General features: G+C 39.5%; 1 pseudogene; it reads left to right on the plus strand.

The window, feature by feature from the left end:
• Window positions 1-17,143: 17,143 nt before the first annotated feature.
• LOC124993190 (vasculin-like protein 1) lies at window positions 17,144-18,609 on the plus strand (annotated as a pseudogene).
• The last annotated feature ends 509 nt before the right edge of the window (window positions 18,610-19,118 follow it).

Raw genomic sequence — 19,118 nt, forward strand, 5'->3', positions numbered from 1 at the left:
TTACAGAACACCAAATGCACAGAATCACAACAAATCCACACCAAGGCATATTATCATGAAAATGCCTAACATACAAAATAAAGATAGGATTTTAAAGACTGTGAAAGAAAAACATCAGATTACATAAAGGGGGAAACCAATACGAATATCAACAGATTTCTCAGCCCAGACCATAAGAGCTAGAAGGGCCTGGAACAACATATTTCAAGCTCTGAAAGAACATGGTTGCCAACCAAGAATCCTATACCTAGCAAAACTAACCTTAAGATTTGAGGATGAAATAAAATCCTTCCATGATAAACAAAAGTTAAAAGAATTTACAATTAGAAAACCTGTGCTACAGAACATTCTGAGCAAAATATTCCATGAGGAGGAAATGAAAAACAACAATGTAAGTCAGTAAAGGGAGGAAATACCTTAAAGGTAAAGTCAATCAAAGGAGAAACCAAGCCAAGTTAAAAACCAAAAATAAGCCCAAATGACCAGGAATACAAATCATATCTCAATAATAACCCTGAATGTTAATGGCCTAAACTCATTTAATCAAAAGACATAGACTGACAGAATGGATTAAAAAGAAAGACCCGACAATATGCTGCCTTCAAGAGACTCATCTCATAGAAAAAGACATCCACAGACTAAAGGTGAAAGAATGGGAAAAAACATACCACACACACAGACTCAGTAAAAAAGCGGGGGTTTCCATCCTTATATCAGATAATGTGGACTTCAAGTCAAAGCTGATCAGAAGGGATAAAGAAGGACATTTCATACTGCTTAAGGGAACCATAAATCAGGAAGGCACAAGGATCATAAATATGCCCCAAACAAAGGTGCATTCATGTATGTCAAACAAATCCGTCCCAATTCCAGGAATGAAATAGAGCACAACACAATGGTTCTGGGTGACATTAACACACAACTCTCACCACTGGACAGATCTTCCAAACAAAAACTAAACAAAGAAAACAGAACTCAATAACACAATCAATAACTTAGACTTAACAGACATATATGTAATATCCCAGTGAATATAAAGTGAGAAAATACACTTTCTTCTCAGCAGCACATGGATCCTTTTCTAAAACAGACCATATGTTATGCCACAAGCAGCCCTTAGTAAATATAAAAATAGAGATACTACCTTGTATCCTATCAGATCATAATGGAATAAAATTAGAAATCAATGACAAAATAAAAAACAGAAATTACTCCAACACCTGGAGACTAAATAATATGCTATTGAATGAAGCATGGATAACAGAAGACATCAGGGAGGAGATTAAAAAATTCTTAGAGGTAAATGAAAACGATGATACAACATATCAAAATCTCTGGAACACTATAAAAGCAGTACTAAGAGTAAAATTCATTGCATGGAGCACATTCAAGAAAAGAATAAAAAGACAACAACTAAATAACCTAATATTACATCTCAAAGTCCTAGAAAAAGAATAACAGAACAACACCAACAGAAGTAGAAGATAGGAAATAATTAAAATCAGTTCCATTTAAAAATAAGCCTCAGAGCTATATTCAAAAGGTGAAGGGGATCACTGTTACACTTACAAGGGAAGCCACCTTATCAAGGAGACCCTACCCAGCAAATGGCACTAAAGGAGCTAAGGAACTGCTTCCAAATTCCCCACGAGTGACCCCTGTGGGAACTCAGCTGACTCTTAACAGACAGGAACAGGTCAATTTGACCAGCTTGATCTTGAACACCAAGCAAAATAGTTAAGACCAATTAACTGTTAAAACCAGTTTTTAAATTCCTGCGAATTTAAAAAAAGAAACAATAACTAAATGAAACTTAAGATGTGCACTCCTATTAGCCCCCTAGAATAAGTAAAGACTGGAGGCTACAAAAGAAAGATTGTTAGGCAGGAGTGCCTGATAATGATCAAGAGAAACTGCCAGAGTCAGAAAGTATTAATTGGTGTAAGGTCTACAGATCTTCCTAACCTTCTACACAGGTAATCTTAATCAATGTTTATTAGTATGATAATCTAGCCCTAAGTAATAGAAATATAGAGATCTCTACTAAACACAGAGGTCATACCAATGAAAAGGATATTTTACAAAAATCACATGACATTAAGTAGTTTAACTATATTTTATGGGGACATTTATGACATTAAAAATTAAATGTATTTACAATTAAAATTAAATGTATTAAAAATTAAATGTTGTATAATTCTGACAGTGTTAAAGATTTATGCTCCCAAATAAAGGCCTCATCCTCTCCAGTCTTTGTCAGGCCTTGTTATGGGAACAACTTCTCAGTTCTTCCACCACCTGGTGAGAGATCATTGACTTCTATCATCTTCATGATATTCATTGACATGTTCCAAATGTTGCAACATTTATTTTGTATTAATCCCATTTCAGTACTCATATCTTTTTCTTTCTGTCTCATAGAAGCTCTCAACCCCCTGGTGACTTTACAACCTGTTCTTTCCCAACCAGACTTTTACTGTGAACCCCTTGATCTACTGAATTTCTAAAAGGGAACTCCAAACTGCTTGCCCCAGGCTGCCCGCTCCCAGCTTGAAGCAGCCAGAGTGGTCATCGTCCCATTTCCTTACATCAGTAAGGAGTCCCTAAAATTAGAGAGGGGAATGAAGCTGGAATTAAAGACAGGTAGTTAGGACAGATAGATGATGGGGTGGAATCGAGAAAATGGAGGCCAGTTTGGATCTGGGAAGTTGGAGATTGTGCCTGGGAAATTGGAATGTCACTGTCTCCAGAGCCCTTTGATTACTAAGATTATCTGCCTATATTACCCCTCCTAAAAGGCTGCAGATAGGGAATTGCTGATTAATGCTCCCTGGGCTCCTCTCTGCCTATATCTCTCCATTCGGCCCTTCCCCCTGCCCATCTGCTTCTCACCTTTTGGTCATCCTGCCATATCTCCTGGGGATAGTCAGGTAGGCAGGAAGGAGAGAGATAAGGGAGAAGAGAGAGCAGGAGAGCAAAGGAAACTATAGTCTATAAAAGATCCAGGGTGCTTTCATTTCTTGGGATACCAGAATACCAGTCATGGCCCCCTTCTCCCTCCCGGGAGAAGTCTGTGTTACTACCTTTAAATAAAACCTGCTTTGTATGCTGCCTCAGTGTGCTTCCCTAATGTTCAGACTTCAACATCTGAGGAAGCAGAACTCCTCACTGATAACCGGCAGTATCAGCAATAGTGAGGTTGGAGAGGGACAGTTTTAAGATTCATAGCCTACTGGCTCATATTGGACTGATAACCATTTTAAATGATGTTAGGCTAGTTCAACCTCATTTATAAAATACTCGTTGTAAGAAAGTTCTCATTTAAAATGAGATTCTTTTTTTTTTTCTTTACAGTGCAGGTAGTAAGTTATCTTCTGAGGTGATAATAGCCTTTCATAGGGCTTCCTTAGATCCCTAAAAGTGACTCTTCCTCCTTGGTATTCCTAGATCCTTCTAAAGTAAGCACAGAATCGAAAAGAAGAAAGTAGTCAACTTGTGTTCCTATGTTATTTATGACTTCTCTTTCCCTGAAAATGCCTTCCATTGGACCAGAAGTGGACCCAACTAACACTGGGGCAATCAGATATTCTCATCTGAAAATGGAGCTGGAGAGTAAGATGACCAAGTTTCTCAAATGTGACTGGATTTAAGATGTTTCATTTTGCTAACATTCTAATGGGGCCAAATTCCAGAAAATATGGGTACACTTTTAAGTGGTTGCTTTCAGAACAAATCACTGAAAAAATAAAGGTAGTGGGCTGAAAAGAACCTAAGGCAAAGACTCAAACACTAAAAGAAACCACAAGAAACTAGGAGCTGCTGCTGCATTTAAGATTCATAATCCTTAAACAAGATCAAAAAGAAAACTCAAAAAAGAATTTGCCAAATAGGCCAAATCTAAGGTAAAACATAAGTTACTATTATTACATTTGATAAATGTGTTAGCTCTTTTTAAAAAGTTATACTTTACTTTTATTATTCTGATATTTGTGATACAAATAAAATTATTTTTAAAAGCAAGTCTCTCCTTTTATCATTTCTACTTGAAAGATTTAACTGATATGTGACCGCAAATAAAACAGTTGGGTTGGAGATCCAGGATGGCGGACTAGAGGGAGGCTGCGTTCCATGTCGCTCCGTAACTTCGGTTTCAAGCAGAGGATATCTGTTTCTTGGTGAGGCAGTTTTTGCTGCTTATCGATCCCCTGCTGTTTACCCCATTTGTCTGCTGTGATCACCTGCAGTCTGCCAGCATATCGACGCCTTTTTTGAGTGCAGATTGCTCAGTGTTAGGCACCTATCATCCACCATTTGCCTGCCTCTTGCCTGTCCATCGCCTACCTTACACCTATCCATCACCCACCACACAGGTTCACCTCCCGATCTTCCGACAACAGTCAGCAAACTGATCACTGACTGCCAGTGGAGCGCAAGCTGCCTGCTGTTGCCTGGAAGTTCACTGTTACAGTACCGGCAGGTTTGATTACACATGGCTGCCGCCATTTTGAGACAACAGCCAGGCCACGTAGGACCCCTGGCCAGACTGACTGAGCCCCATCTCCAGGACCCCTCAGCCCAATTGATCACTCCCTGCCTCTGGGGCCCTCACATCGACTGACTTCTCCCTGCCGCCAGGACCCCCAGACCAACTGACTGCGCCCTATCACCGGGACCCCAGACCGACTGCACCCAACCTCCAGGTTCCCACAACCACACCAAACACACCCGACCTCCAGGACCCCTGCCTGACCACGTCCACACCCTGAGCTGCAGCTCCCCATTTGCCAACACATTTGGAAGCCAGAGCAGCCATCTTGGGTTATCCTGGAAGCCGGAGCTCTGATCTTTAGGTGGGGCAAATTCCATCCTGAGACGCCTTCTGGAGACTAGAAGCTCAATGTCAGGTACCTCTCCTGCATCAGGCTACTGAACAATGGGAGGTTTTATTACTATATGACTGTTATACTGTAGATTTTCTTTTTCCTCCTTATTGAAAAATTTTAAGTTTTTATTTCTTTACTTTTCTTGCTCTCTTTTCCTTTTGTTTACCTGTTCCCTCAGAGTCTCTTTCTCCCTTTTTTGCATGCTAACATCCAATTTCTTTTGATTACACTCTCACCCTTTCTTTAATCTAGAACTTCTGTATGTTCTTTTCTTATCCCATTAACAGCCAAATTCTACATCCCTCTGCATCCTCTTTGTCCTCCATTAGAAACTGCAGACCTTATTGCAAATCTGTTTGTTTTACCAAAGATAATATTTGAACTCATTCTGTTTATTATGACAATTTTGTTATTGTCCTTATAGGGGCTATTTGGTCTAGGATTGCATAGTGTCTGAATTGGGCATTGCTAATACTGATCTCCCCTTAAAGAAAAGGTTTTGGAAACCTATAGGGCCACTATAAGGCTATAGGGGGAAATCTGCAATACCCCAGATCTGCACTGCTAAAGGGGAAGATACATAAACAACATGAAAAAACAAGGAAAGAAAATGATCCAAACAAATCTAGATTCTATATTAATAGAATCCAATGACAGTATGTTAGAAGAAATGTCAGAAAAGGACTTCAGATTATACATGATTAAGATGATTTGTGAAGCAAAGCATGAGATAAGAGAGCAAATGCAGGCAATGAATGATAATACCAATAAGCTGACAGAGCAACTGCAGGAAGGAAAAGATCATTTCAAAAAAGAGGTAGAGATTCTCAAAAAAAAACCAAACAGAAATCCTTGAAATGAAGGAAACAATAAACCAAATAAAAAACTCAATGGAAAGCATCACCAAAAGACTAGACCACTTGGAAGACAGAACCTCAGACAATGAAGACAAAATATTGAATCTTGAAAAAAAAGTTGCCCAAACAGAGAAGATGGTAAGAAATCATGAACAGAATCTTCAAGAACTATGGGACATCATAAAAAAAACCAAATTTAAGAATTATTGGGATTGAGGAAGGCACAGAGATACAAACCAAAGGAATGAACAACCTATTCAATGAAATAATATCAGAAAATTTCCCAAACCTGAAGAATGAAATGGAAAATCAACTACAAGAGGCTTACAGAACACCAAATGCACAAAATCACAACAGAGTCACACCAAGGCACATTATAATGAAAATGCCTAACATTCAAAATAAAGATAAGATTTTGAAGGCCGTGAGAGAAAAGCATCAGATTACATATAGGGGGAAACCAATAGCAGCTGACTTCTCAACCCAGACTCTAAAAGTTAGAAGGTCCTGGACCAACATATTTCAAGCTCTGAAAGAACATGGTTGCCAACCAAGAATCCTATACCCAGCAAAACTAACCTTCAGATTTGAAGATGAAATAAGATCCTTCCATGATAAACAAAAGTTAAAAGAATTTACAAATAGAAAGACTGCACTACAGAACATTCTGAGCAAAATATTCCATGAGGAGGAAATGAAAAACAACAATGGAGGTCAGCAAAGGGAGGAATTACCTTAGAGAAAAACCACTCAAAGGAGCAACCAAGCCAACTTAAAAACCAAAAATAAGCCCAAATGACTGGGAATATGAATCATATCTCAATAATAACCCTGAACGTTAATGGCCTAAACTCATCGATCAAAAGACATAGACTGACAGAATGGATTAAAAAGAAAGACCCAACAATATGCTGCCTTCAAGAGACTCATCTCATAGAAAAAGACATCCACAGACTAAAGGTGAAAGGATGGGAAAAAACCTACCATGCACATGGACTTAAGAAAAAAAGCAGGGGTTTCCATCCTTATATCAGATAATGTGGACTTCAAGTCAAAGTTAGTCAGAAGGGATAAAGAAGGACATTTCATACTGCTTAAGGGAACCATAAATCAGGAAGACATAACGATAGTAAATATTTATGCCCCAAACAATGGTACATCCCTGTACATCAAACAAATTCTTCTCAATTTCAGGAATCACATAGACCACAACACAATAATTCTGGGTGACTTTAACGCACCGCTGTCACCACTAGATAGATCTTCCAAACAAAAAACAACCAAAGAAACCATAGAACTCAATAGCACAATCAATAACCTAGACTTAATAGACATATATAGAATATTCCATCCATCAACAAGCGGATTCACTTTCTTCTCAGCAGCACATGGAATCTTCTCAAAAATAGACATATGTTATGCCACAAAGTAGCCCTTAGGAAATGCAAAAAAATAGAGATACTGCCTTGTGTTCTCTCAGATCATAATGGACTGAGAGTAGAAATCAATGACAAAATAAATAACAGAAATTACTCCAACACCTGGAGACTAAATAATATGCTATTGAATGAAACATGGATAACAGAAAACATCAGGGAGGAGATAAAAAAAATTCTTAGAGGTCAATGAGAACGACGATACAACATATCAAAATCTCTGGGACACTATGAAAATGGTACTAAGAGGAAAATTCATTGCATGGAGCACATTCCAGAAAAGAATGAAAAGTCAACAACTACATGACCTAAAATTACAGCTCAAAGTCCTAGAAAAAGAGGAAGAGAATAACAGCAAAAGTAGTAGAACACAGGAAATAATTAAAATCAGAGCTGAAATCAATGAAGTTGAAACAAAAGAAACTATTCAAAAAATTGACAAAACAAAAAGTTGGTTCTTTGAAAAAGTAAACAAAATAGACAAATCCTTAACCACACTAACAAAGAGAAGGAGAGAGAAAACTCAAATTACTAAAATTCATGATGAAAAAGGAAATACCACAACAGACACCATGGAGATACATAACATAATGAGAAGCTACTTCGAAAATCTGTATTCAAACAAAATAGAAACTACCGAAGACATTGACAAATTTCTAGAGACACATGCTCCTCCCAAACTGAACCAGGAGGTCATACACAATTTAAATAGATCAATATCAAGCAATGAAATAGAAGTCATTAAAAACCTACCATCCAAGAAAAGCCCAGGACCAGACAGATTCTCAGTCGAGTTCTACAAGACCTTCAAAGAAGAACTCATTCCAATACTTCTCAAAGTATTCCAGGAAATAGAAAAGGAGGGTACCCTACCGAACTCATTCTATGAAGCTAATATCACCCTCATACCCAAACCAGGAAAAGACACATCAAGGAAAGAAAATTTTAGACCAATATCCTTGATGAATATAGATGCAAAGATCCTTAACAAAATATTGGCAAACCATATCCAAAAACATATTCAGAAATTGTGCACCATGATCAAGTGGGGTTCATCCCTGGAATGCAAGGATGATTTAACATCCATAAATCAATAAATGTAATCCATCATGTCGATAGACTTAAGGACAAGAATCATATGGTTATATCAATTGATGCAGAAAAAGCATTCGACAAAATACAACACCCCTTCATGCTCAAAACACTAGAAAAAATAGGGATAGTAGGAACATATCTGAACATTGTAAAGGCTATTTATGCTAAGCCCATGGCCAACATCATTCTAAACGGAAAAAAAAACTGAAACCATTCCCTTTAAAAACGGGAACAAGACAGGGATGACCTCTTTCATCACTTCTATTCAACATTGTCCTCAAAACTCTAGCCAGAGCAATCAGACTGACTAAAGAAATTAAAGGATACGAATAGGAAAAGAGGAACTTAAGCTGTCACTATTTGCTGATGACATGATTCTATATTTAGAGGATTCAAAAACCTCCTCCAGAAAACTTCTAGACCTCATCAATGAATTCAGCAAAATAGCAGACTATAAAATCAATACCCATAAATCTGAAGCATTTTTATATGCAAGTGACGAAACAGCTGAAAGGGAATTGAGGAAAACAACTTCATTTGCAATAGCCTCGAAAAAAATAAAATACTTGGGAATCAATCTAACCAAAGAGGTGAAAGATCTCTACAATGAGAACTACAAAACATTGAAGAAAGAAATTGAGGAAGACCTTAGAAGATGGAAAGATCTCCCATGTTCTTGGATAGGCAGAATTAATATTGTCAAAATGGCCATACTACCAAAAGTGCTATACAGATTCAATGCAATTCCAATTAAAATCCCAATGATGTACCTCACAGAAATACAGCAAGCAATCATGAAATTCATCTGGAAGAATAAGAAACTCAGAATAGCTAAAGCAATCCTTAGCAAGACGAATGAAACAGGGGGTATTGCAATACCAGAACTTCAACTATACTACAAAGCAATAGTAACAAAAACGGCATGGTATTGGCACCAAAATAGGTAGATCAATGGTACAGAATAGAGGACACGGACACAAACCCAAATAAATACAATTTTCTCATACTAAACAAAGGTGCCAAAAATATGCAATGGAGAAAAGACGGCCTGTTCAACAAATGGTGCTGGGAAAACTGGAAATCCATATGCAACAGAATGAAACTAAACCCATATCTCTCACCATGCACAAAAATCAACTCACAATGGATCAAGGACCTTGAAATCAGACCAGAGACCCTTCATCTTATAGAAGAAAAAGTAGGTCCAAATCTTCAACTTGTTGGCTTAGGATCAGACTTCCTTAACAGGACTCCCATAGCACAAGAAATAAAAGCAAGAATCAACAACTGGGATAGATTCAAACTACATAGCTTTCTCTCAGCAAAGGAAACTATCAGCAATGCGAAGAGAGAGCCTACAGAGTGGGAGAATATCCTTGCCACTCATACTTCAGATAGAGCACTAATTTCCAGAATATATAAAGAACTCAAAAAACTCTACACGAAGAATACAAACAACCCAATCAACGAATGGGCTAAGGATATGAACAGACGCTTCACAGAAGAAGATCTACAAGCAATCAACAAACATATGAAAAAATGTTCACCATCTTTAGTAATAAGAGAAATGCAAATCAAAACTACACTAAGATTCCATCTCACCCCAATTAGAATGGCAATTATCAAGAATACAAGCAACAATAGGTGTTGGCGAGGATGTGGGGAGAAAGGTACACTCATACATTGCTGGTGGGGCTGCAAATTAGTGCAGCCACTCTGGAAAGCAGTGTGGAGACTCCTTAGAAAACTTGGAATGGAACCACCATTTGAGCCAGCTATCCCACTCCTTGGCCTATACCCAAAGGACTTAAAATAAGCATACTACAGAGATACAGTCACATCAATGTTCACAGCTGCTCAGTTCACAATAACCTGATTGTGGAACCAACCTAGATGTCCTTCAATTGATGAATGGATAAAGAAACTGTGGTATATATATACAATGGAATATTACTCAGCCATAAAAAATAATAAAATTATGGCATTTGCAGGCAAATGGATGAAATTGGAGAATATCATGCTAAGTGAGATAAGCCAATCTCAAAAAACCAACAAACAAATGATCTCATGATAAGAGGATGATGACACATAATGGGGGGTGGGGGAGCAAGAATGGAGGAAGGAGGGACTGTATAGAGGGAAAAGAGGGGGGGAAGGAAAAATAAGAGAATGAATCAAACATCATTACCATATGTAAATGTATGATTACGCAAATGGTATGCTGTTACTCCATGTACAAACAGAAACAACATGTATCCCAGTTGTTTACAATAAAAATGAATTAAAAAAAAAAACAGTTGGGTCTATAATCCCAGCACCTCAGGAAGCTGAGGCAGGAGGATCACAAATTCAAGGCCAGCTGCAGCAACTCAGGAGGACCCTGCCTCAAAATAAATTAAAAAGGGACTGGAATGTAGTTCAGGGATAAAGCATCCCTGGGTTCAATCCCCACTACTAAATAGCAATGATAATAATAAAATAGAACAATGAACAGATTGGCTAATTACTCCTTTATCATCAGTTTACAAGCAGGCTAATTAAGCATCAGATTCCACGGGTTAAGGGCTGTCCCTTCAAGACAGACAGGGACTAGACCAGGGAACAAAATGGTGGACAAACTCTCAGGCCTTAATTCATGATCTATTACTAAGTCTTTTCCTACTCCTCCACTTTTATTTTTTTCTTCTCTTTTTTTCTTTTTGCAATACTAGTGATTGAACCCAGGGGCACTCTACCACTGAACTGTATCCCCAGCCCTTTATATTTTTTTTTATTTTGAGACAGTGTCTCACTAAGTTGCTGAGGCTGGTTTCAAATTTGTGATTCTCCTGTCTCAACCTCCTGAGTCTCTGGGATTACAGGTGTATGCCACCATGCTGGCCTGCCCCACTCTTACAATATGTGAAATGTGCCTCCTTTTCTCACCTTCCTATTAATCAAATTAACCATAAAGGCCAGGTGTAAGGCAGTCCCAGGAAATATTACAATATCTGAGGTCATAATAGCCTTCCACAGGGCTTCCTTAGATTTCTAAAAGTGGTTCTTCCTCCTTGGTATTTTTGGATACTTCTGAAATCAGCACAGAATTGAAAAGAAAGAAGTAGTCAACTCATGTTCCTACGTTACTGATGACTCCTCTTCTACAAGAAAGAAACTCCTCAAATAAGTTATAAAAATACCAGACCCTCGTTGGGTGAAGCAGCACAGGCCTGTAATTCCAGCTATTTGGGAATCTGAGGCAGGATGATTATGAGCTCAAGCCCAGTCTGGCCTCAAAATAAAAAGGCTGGGATATAGTTCAGTGGAAGAAAGAGACCCCTGTCCCTCCCCCATTCAAGCCACAGTACCACAAAAGACAAAAAAAAAAAAAAAAAAAAAAAATCCTGACTCCCCCAGCCCCAGTCACTCAATAAAAGACTGGGCCATTCTTTTGTTCACAGGCAGTTTTGACTTCTCTTTTAGTCATGGCTGTTCCCTTCAGCTGGAGGCAAAGGCCCCCTCCTTCTCTGCCCCCACCCCCAAAGCTTTGCCTATATACTCCTGCTCACTTGAAGTGATGAAGCTGTGCCATTAACACAGACTGGACATGTTTGTGACTTTCCACAGTGTCACAATTTATTGAATAACAAATTCACAAGCTGTATCACTTTCATAGTTTGCAATTCTCCACGTACTGAATGGGTCACTTGGCAGGAACAAGTCAGGCAATGAGAGGTTCTTTTATTCCAATCTTCATTACTAAGATCTAGAACAATTAAGTCACACACATGGCACCTTACACTCTGATAATGTATAGCTTGCAGAAAGGTGAAGAAAATGTTCAGGGGGTTAAGAGTTTTAGGTGACTGCGCTGAGAGCAAAGACAGAGAGCAAATGTAAATTCTAAAGTTACTGCAAATGGTCAGGTAGGGATTACTAGCCAGCCCCAGAACTTCAGAGTCCAGAGCAGGGGACTTATTCTAGGCCAGGGTCCGGACAGCAGACAGGCAGTTTCCGAGCTGGCAGATCAAGCTCAGTGGAAACCTGGGGACTCTGACCGTCTGTTGACAGGTTGGCAGATGCCCCATGGGCCCCCATAACCAGTCTTGGGATACTTCTCCTTTTATGAATTTCAGATAAGGGGGTTATATTTAGTGAGAATGATAAGCTCATGGGCCTCAATTTTTTAACTAATTTTTTATTTGTTCTAATTAGTTGTACATGACAGTAGAATGCATTTATACATTTTGATAACTCTTACATAAATGAAGTGTAACTTCTCATTTTTCTGATTGCACATATTGTAGGATCACAATGGTTATTCAGTCATACGTGTACATGAGATAATAATGTCTGTTTTACTCTGTATCCTTCCTACCCTCTACCCCTCCCCTTCCCTTCACTCTCCTCTACCTATAAAGTAACTCTATTCTTCCCTAGCCTACCCTCCTTATTGTGAATTAGCATCTGAATATCAGAGAAAATATTTGACATTTGGTTTTGGGGGGATTGGTTTATTTCACTTAGCATAATGTTCTCAGGTTGCATCCATTTACTAGCAAATGCCATAATTTCATTCTTTAAAGTTGAGTAATATTCCAGTGTGTGTGTGTGTGTGTGTGTGTGTGTGTGTGTGTGTGTATCACATTTCCTTTATCCATTCATCTATTGAAGGGCACCTAGGTTGGTTCAATAGTTTAGCTATTGTGAGTTGAGCGGCTATTAACATTGATGTGGCTGCGTCACTATAGTATGCTGATTTTAAGGCCTTTAATATAAACCGAGGAGTGAGATAGCTGGATCAAATGGTGGTTCCATTCCAAGTTTTCTGAGGAATCTCCTCACTATTTTCCATAACGGTTGCACCAATCTGCAGTCCCACCAGCAATGTATGAGTGTACCTTTTCCCCCACATCCTCACCAACACTTATTGTTTCTTATATTCTTGATAATTGGTCATTCTGATTGGCGTGAGATGAAATCTTAATTTTGATTTGCATTTCTCTAATTGCTAGAGATGTGAACATCTTATGGGTTTGATAAGCTCTTGCATCCATGTGCTTCTGATTTAATTCAATAATTCATAGGTGGTCATTTTTATTAGCACTATTAATTTATCAGTTTGTACCTATGGTTATGCTGTGCAAATGGTGGTTGTTTATTTGTACACACAAGGTACAAACAAGGTATACAATCATTCTACTTTGGCCCATTTGTACTCAAAACAGAGTAACTCATGGTAAACTACTGCTTTACAAAATGGAATAGCTCAGAGATAGGTACAGCCTGAAAACTGCTGTTCTACTCATCATGGAGTAACTCAGAACAGGGCTCAGCCTGCTCTCTGCATCATTTAACTCCCCCATTTTTACTGGCTGCCACTGAGTCAAAAGTTTCCAGTCAGGCACGGTGGCACATGCCTGTAATTCCAGCAGCTCAGGAGGCTGAGGCAGGAGGATCACAAGTTTAAAGCCAGCCTCAGCGATAGCAAGGTGCTAAGGAACTCAGTGGGACCCTGACTCTAAATAAAATACAAAATAGGGCTGTTGATGTGGCTCAGGGGCCAAGTGCCCAGGAGTTCAATACCCGGTACCAAAAAAAAAAAAAAAAAAAAAAAGTTCCCATCTCTGGTATCACCTGAAGACGACTCCTACATTAGATGCCAGTCACAAGGCCTAGGTTGTTTTACCTGTGCTTCCTACTGACCAGCTATATAGCTGGGTTCCCACAACCTTCTCTTTCGAGTTCCCCACACTTCTCCTTGGGTTTAATTTACTTAAACAGCTTATAGAGCTCAGGCAAACATTTTACTGGTTTAGAATAAATATTACAAAGTAAACATATAAAGAGATACATAGAGTTAAGTAGGGGGAAGGGGCATGGAAGCTCCATGCCCTTTTTGAGCAGGCCACTCTTAGGAACCTCCTGGGTTTCAGCTATCTGGAAGCTTTCCAATCCCTGTTCTTTTGGGATTTTATGGAGGCTTTATTACATATGCATGACTGATTAAATCCTCAGCCACTGGTGATCACCTCAAACTTTGGTTCCTTTCCCCTTACCAGAGTTTGTGGGGTGGGACTGAAAATGCTTGTCCTCCCAATTCTGCTTGGGTCTTTTGGGTGAACAGCCCCATTCTCTAGGGAGATGGATGCTAGCCATCCCTTGAGTAATTCGCATACAAAAAGACACTATCACTTTCAAGAGTCCAAGGATTTTAGAGTTGTATGTCAAGGATGAAGACCTAATATATATTTCACTTAGTATGCAATCTCAAGTAGATGCTATTTCATTTGGCACATTCAGAAATCTAAGAAGTGAAGTAAAATGGCTTTGCTATAGTTCACATGGCTGGGAGCCAATGATCTGCCTCTGGAGCCCATGACTGAAGCTACTATTTCACACTGCTCTACAGACCTAACTCTCATGGAACAGTATTCTTAAAGTGAAGCAGAGAGGTCCAACACTGAAACAAAATACTAGCAGCTTTTCCCCCTCAATAATTTAGTAGTCTCCCCTCATCTGAGGGAGATACATCTCAAGGCCCCCCAGTGGATGCTTGAAACTGTAGACAGTTCAGTACCCTATATATACGGCATTGAGAACTTTCATCTTTCCACTTGAACACTTCACAGTTTCTCTTTGGCAAATCTGAATTGCCAGCATCACTTTCTTGTGTTGTAGGGGCATTGTTAAGTAAAATAAGATATATTTAGACATAAGCACTGCGATACCTCACCTGATCTGATAAGCAATGAGTCTACTAGTGATGAATGGATGGGTATAGAGCATGGACATACTGGACAAATGAATGACTACCATCCTAGGAGGTATAGCATGAGAGTTTATCACTCTACTCAGGAAGGCACACAACTCAAAACTTATGACTTCCTATTTCTGGAATCTTTCATATAAAATTTTCAGATCATAGTTAACTGTTGGTAACTGAAACTACAGAAAGTAAAACTTCCAAGGTGGGGACTACTGAATACTCAGTCCAAGCTTGTTCCATTCTCATTTACTCATTGCTGAAATCTGCAAGACAGCTTTCTTAGGCAGTCGCTCCAAAGTGTAGGGATGGTGTGTCTCTTCTAAATAACTCCAGCATACAATACATACTTTATCAGCAAGAAACAAAGTCAGACTGTTTCTTTAATAATGGTGACCTACTTCCTTTTTGTTAACTTTGTATTTTATCTCAAATGGCATAGAAGTCACTTTTGATTCTTATTAGAACAAATAAAACACTACTATACATTAGCTCACAATGATTCAAGGATCCAAGGGTTTTACAGACCACCTAGAGTTGGTGTTTTTTTTTTTTTTTTTTTTTTTGGTGGGTGGGGATAACTGAAACTAGAACGCAGGAATGCTTTACTATTGATCTACATCCCAGCCGCCCCCCCACTTTTTTTTTTTTAATTTTGAGATAGGATCTCATTAAGTTGCTTAGGGCCTTGATAATTTGCCGAAGCTGGCCTCAAACTTGTGATCCTCCTGCCTCAGCCTCCCAAGTTGCTGGATTTATCAGACGTGCACCAGCACACCTGACTAAAATACCCATTGAAGAACTACATGAGCAAATACACAGCCTACAGAATTCAACTTTAATCTTTTGGGAAATATTTTACTTTATTTGTAAAATCCAGGTTAAAGAAATATAAGCACTTCCTCCCACTCTGCCCCTCCTGGGCCTTGTGGGCTGGACAGCCGTTTTGGAAAGAGCTATGTTATGGTTGTGGGCTAGTCACCTTTGCAGGGCCAAGAAACTAGGGACACGTCCTTAGACACCGCGTCTCCTCCTTGGCTGTAGCTCCGCCGCTGCTCGATTGGTAGATTCATGTGGCCTTTTTAATGATTGAGTAATGATGGAAATGGATCCAAAATAAAAAGTGACTTCTCTACCAAAGCAGTAAAAGATTCTTCATATCACCTTCCAGTAGCTGAATTGAGTTTTCGGGAAGAAGCAAAACAAGTGAAATACAGAAAACTGAAAAGAAGAAAACCTCATTTTGGAACTTCCTTGACTATTCTTACCCCCTTTCTACTTTTTAAAATTTTGTTCTGAATTTATAAATATTGAAGACCAACGAAATAGAATATACACTTAGAAGCTTTATACCAAGAAATTTGCCTTGAAAGCTGCTATTTTTGGAGGAAAAAGTATATCAAGTTCCTGTCTGATTCTTTTTTTTTTTTTAAACAAGATTTCATATATGTATAGATTTTAAAGTTTAAGACAAATATAAATACATATCTGCACACTTTTTAGCAATTGTGTAAGAATAATGACATTTATGTTTTAAGGGCTTTGTTATGTTTGCCACTGGAGTTGACTACTCAGAAGATCTTTTAAAGTGCTTTAATATTATATTTTTGATCTATCACCTTGATGACATTACTTGCCCGCATGTGAGGCGACCTGTCTGTATAGCTATGACCTTGTTATGAACAGTTCGCACTCACTGTGCAAATGTCCATGTATTACCTATTTAAGCATCATCATAGTGCCATTACTCAAGGAAGCTGAATGAGGTGAACATAGACATAGCTCTTTCTCCTTATCCCCCTTTTTAAATGTAACAAATACTTTTTATGTTCCCCTTCCCCCTTCCCCTCCCCGCTTCCCTCTTTTGGAAGCCAGTCAAGAACTAGGTAGTTTAGGATGAGTAATTAGAGGGACTCAGAAAGTGAGCCACATAGAGCCAGGCTTCTTTGTGCTTCATCACAAGTCCTGCTGCTGATCAGACTGCTTAAGCACCTTTTTAACAAGAAGACCTCGTGAGAAAGCCAACTGGTAGTGTCAAGGAGTTCAGAAAACAGGACCACAGAGTTTCACTCTGGGATCCTGGCCATGAGGTTGGATGCCTCACTTTGCTGAAGACACTGGACCTAAATGGCACAGCATGACTTTTTCCTGCTTGGCTAAATTTCTCAACACCACAGTCAGCTAAGTCACCTACATCCACCTTTGAAAAGCACGGAGAGCACCTATCCCAAGGAGAAGGTAGATTTGGAGTGAGCCGTCACCAACACAATTCCTCTGATGGCTTTTTTAACAATGGGACCCTAGGAACTACAGGAGACTCCTGGCACCAGCCCTCCCTGTTCCGCCATGATTCTGTGGACTCTGGTGTCTCTAAGGGAGCATATGCTGGAATCACAGGGAACCTATCTGGTTGGCACAGCTCTTCCTGAGGTCAAGATAGCATGAGACAGCATAGTGGAGATGGCACAGGGAACCATCGACACTGGAATGGCAGCTTTCACTCTCGGAAAGGCTGTGCCTACAGAGGAAAAGCCACCTACAGAGATTAGGGAAGAAAAAAAAGAAGACAAGGTGGATAAGTTGCAGTTTGAAGAGGAAGGCTTTCCTTCTTTGAATCTCAGAAGCTGGGAAATAGAATCAGCCATACGGACCATTGGGACCCCTTCTGGAGTGTGGGAAAATCCACCTTATGCCAACCAACCCTCCAAGGTGCTAGTTATCAAAAAAGTTTCCAAAGGGGATCCTGCTGCTGCCTTCTCTGCTGCATTCACCTCACCATGCAAATGGGAACAAATAGCCAACTATGGTTCCAAGTGTTTATAAGAACTTGGTTCCTAAGCCTGCACCACCTCCTTCCAAGCCCAATGCATGGAAATCTAGCAGAATGGAACACAAATCAGGATCCCTTTCCTTTAGCTGGGAGTCTGCATTTACCAATCCAATCTCTGTTACCAAACCAGTGGTACTGGCTGGTGGTGGAGTTCTCAGCTCTCCCAAAGGGAGTCCCTCCAGCATTACCCCTCCAATTGAGATCAGCTCCTCTTGGCTGACCAAGTTGACCCGCCGAACCACTGACAGAAAGAGTGAGTTCCTGAAGACTCTGAAGGATGACCAGAATGGAGACTTTGCAGAGAACAGAGACTGCGACAAGCTGGAGGATTTGGAGGACAACAGCACACCTGAACCAAAGGAAAATGGGGAGGAAGGCTGTCTTCAGAATGGTCTTTCTCTCCCTGTGGTAGAAGAACGGGGGTCTTGTCACACTCTCTGGAAGCAGAGCACAGGTAATTGAAAGCAATGGGGTGGCAGGAATATCCTGAAAATGAGAATTGCCTTCCTCTCACAGAGGAAGAGCTAAGAGTTCCACATGGAGACAGAGCAGCTCAGAAGAAATGGCTTTGGAAAGTACAGCTTCTTGCAGAGCCCCAGTTCCAGCCTGTTCTGCCCTTGGAGAAGCACTTGTAAAGCAGAATTCGAGGACTCAGACACAGAAACGAGTGGCAGTGAAACATCAGATGATGATGCCTGGAAGTAGGCATATAAATGCTCACAGTTAATCTGACCCAGTAAACTCAGCTTGTGTGTTTAGGGAATATACAGAAGAAATTGTTCTTTTCCTTTTCCTTCTCTTAATGTTGTTGAATACTTCATGCACAAGAGAAATAATCATATCCCAAAGAAAGAGCAGTTGGCTTGTGTAGCTTTTGTTGTTGTTCTTCCCTGTTACCTGCTTAATAGAAGTTTGTGTGGTGGGATTTTTTTTAAATACACACACACAGTACATATGGGGCGATGCGCAGGTGGGAGCTGGTAGTGCAGAGATGCAGAGAGGAGAGATGGGTCTGCAGCAACAGCTTCTACTACCAGCCCTTGGGGCACTTACCCCCGTGCTCAAGCAATCATTGCCAATGACAAAGTGACTACTGAAGTTATAATTGTATTAAATTAATGCTAATAATTTGGATATTTCATTTTATTTTTGGTTGCTCGGGTAACTTTAGCCCTTAACAAAGCATATGTGGTTTTTGTTTGTTTTTGTTTTCTTTTTCCTTTTTGGGTACAGCTGTAAAATATTTGGATATAGGAAATGCTGTGTTATTCT

The sequence above is a fragment of the Sciurus carolinensis genome, chromosome 9 (genome assembly GCF_902686445.1).
Source record: "Sciurus carolinensis chromosome 9, mSciCar1.2, whole genome shotgun sequence".
NCBI lineage: Eukaryota > Metazoa > Chordata > Mammalia > Rodentia > Sciuridae > Sciurus > Sciurus carolinensis.